This window comes from Mastomys coucha, unplaced genomic scaffold (genome assembly GCF_008632895.1).
Source record: "Mastomys coucha isolate ucsf_1 unplaced genomic scaffold, UCSF_Mcou_1 pScaffold3, whole genome shotgun sequence".
In the NCBI taxonomy this organism is placed as follows: Eukaryota; Metazoa; Chordata; class Mammalia; order Rodentia; family Muridae; genus Mastomys; species Mastomys coucha.
In genome coordinates, this window is record NW_022196909.1 from 44,291,455 (window position 1) to 44,293,415 (window position 1,961).

The 1,961-nt window shown below is 51.7% G+C and overlaps 1 protein-coding gene across 1 annotated transcript in view; it reads right to left on the minus strand.

Annotated features, from left to right (window-relative positions):
• Abcg1 (ATP binding cassette subfamily G member 1) overlaps positions 1-1,961 on the minus strand; it is a 61,849-nt gene that overhangs the window by 25,613 nt on the left and 34,275 nt on the right. The gene's annotated exons all lie outside the window — the stretch shown is intronic.

A 1,961-nucleotide genomic window follows, 5' to 3' on the forward strand; every position in this document is an offset into this window, starting at 1 on the left:
ATGCAGATTGCATTCATTTTGTAACTGTTGTTGCATGCTTTATTTTTGACCCCGGCGCTGAACTGCTGGGGGCAAAGACACAAATCTCACGGTGCGGGTCTGAAAGACTGACAGCGACAGTTTAGGCTAGAAGCAGACTTTGTGCCTGGCTTATGCACTGTCTGTTTCCCAGATTGACCTCACAGCTTATATCCATCCATCTAGCTTATGGTTTTCAAAAACACAAGTCCAAATGGTACCCAGGATGATCCCATCTCAAAAAGAGGACAGGTGGACAGAGCCTACTTAGCCCTGGACCAATTGGTCATCGTTTCCCAATACAGTGCACGTGTGCCCGTACTAACAGATAATTAGCTCAGCACTGCATTTGCAAGTTTTTTTTCCTTACCCCTTACAGATTTACAGAAATACAAAGAGCTTGTACGCAATTTATAAACAATTACTTTGTGATTAAACCATATAATCAATGAATGGTTGATTGGTATATTGGATAATTGTGAAGGCTTATTGTCACACAGTCGCATCAAATGTCTAGGGAATATATGGCAAGCGAATCCTGCCTGCATCTTTAGGAGGGGGCGGGGCGGGGGGAGCCACAACATCCGAAACAAGCCAGAGCACTACAGCTTTCCAGCGGGCGGTGGAAATGTGCTATCAATGATAAATGAGAGCAACTGGCTCAGAGATAACGGCGCCAGCTCAGACGCGGTGTTTGGTGTGGTGTCAGATAAGAGCCCACCTACGTGAGACAGGCAAGCGGTACATTCCAGTTCCTGTGCATAATGCCTAAAGAGACCTCATGAGGCAGGGACATATGGGGAACTTACCTGGTTCCCCCCACGCTCCGGTGAGCACACAAACCTCCAGGTCTGAGAAAGCTCAAGCCCAGGAGAACGCTCTCCACATAGCCTTACTGTTTTTCATGGATGGGACACTTGGACATTCCTACCTGTCATCAGGTACCACCTTGATTTGGACGAGGGGTCCCTGGAGCCTTGTTTAAGTGTGGCTCCTCTCAGGGAGAAACGGAAGCGAGAGCCAGGAAGCCTGCTGCTCAGGGACTGAATCATTAAGCAGAGGAGGCTGGCTGTCAGCTGTCACCCCAGGGGGGCTGAGAATCATCCCAACGGGAAAAGGGGGCCCCGGGAACAAAGGGAGGGGCACCGAGGGAAGCTCTAAGCTGCAGTTCCCTACAGGATGGCAGAGGAGAGCAGAAGGAGGTCACTGAGTGGGTTAGGACGGCTGTCCTTTCGTGGACAGACAGAAGAGCAGATGTAGACAGAGGTACACAAGAGCCAGGGACGGCAGAAGCTCTTTCTGTACAAAGCCAGGCTCCTACAGGCTCATCAGACACAGGTCTGCCCCTTGGGGACAGATGTGACCCTCCAGGGGCCCCAAATGACATCACCAAGGGGGTAGTGAATGCCCGGGTGCCAGCTCATTACTATACTTATCCGCCTAGGCTCGAGTTGGGGTTACTGTCGAGCAAACAGTGTCTTATGCTGCTCGGAGTGTCCACTCCAAGATGGACCCTCACCCTCTGCTGAGCCCTCAGGAGCTGGAAGCCGCTCAAAGCTGGAAACAGGTCCCGGAGACTGCCACCCTCTGAGTGAAAGCCAAAGGTGGTGCAAATCCCCTCCATATGGCTCACAAGAGAAAAACACAGGCAACTGACACAGCTGGGCTCCCAGCCCCCAATTAACAGATGGCGTGTGTATGACCAGATCTGGAAGTCACCCCCCCACACACAATTCCCCTGACATGGCAGGCAGCTGCTTTAGGGTCCCGGCTTTACACAGCCAGGGCAAGGCCAGACAGCTTCTTCTCTTAGAAGTCAAGATCCCAGCACTTGGGAGGCAGAGGCAGGCGGATTTCTGAGTTCGAGGCCAGCCTGCTCTACAGAGTACCAGGACAGCCAGGGCTACACAGAGAAACCCTGTCTTGAAAAACCAAAAAAAAAA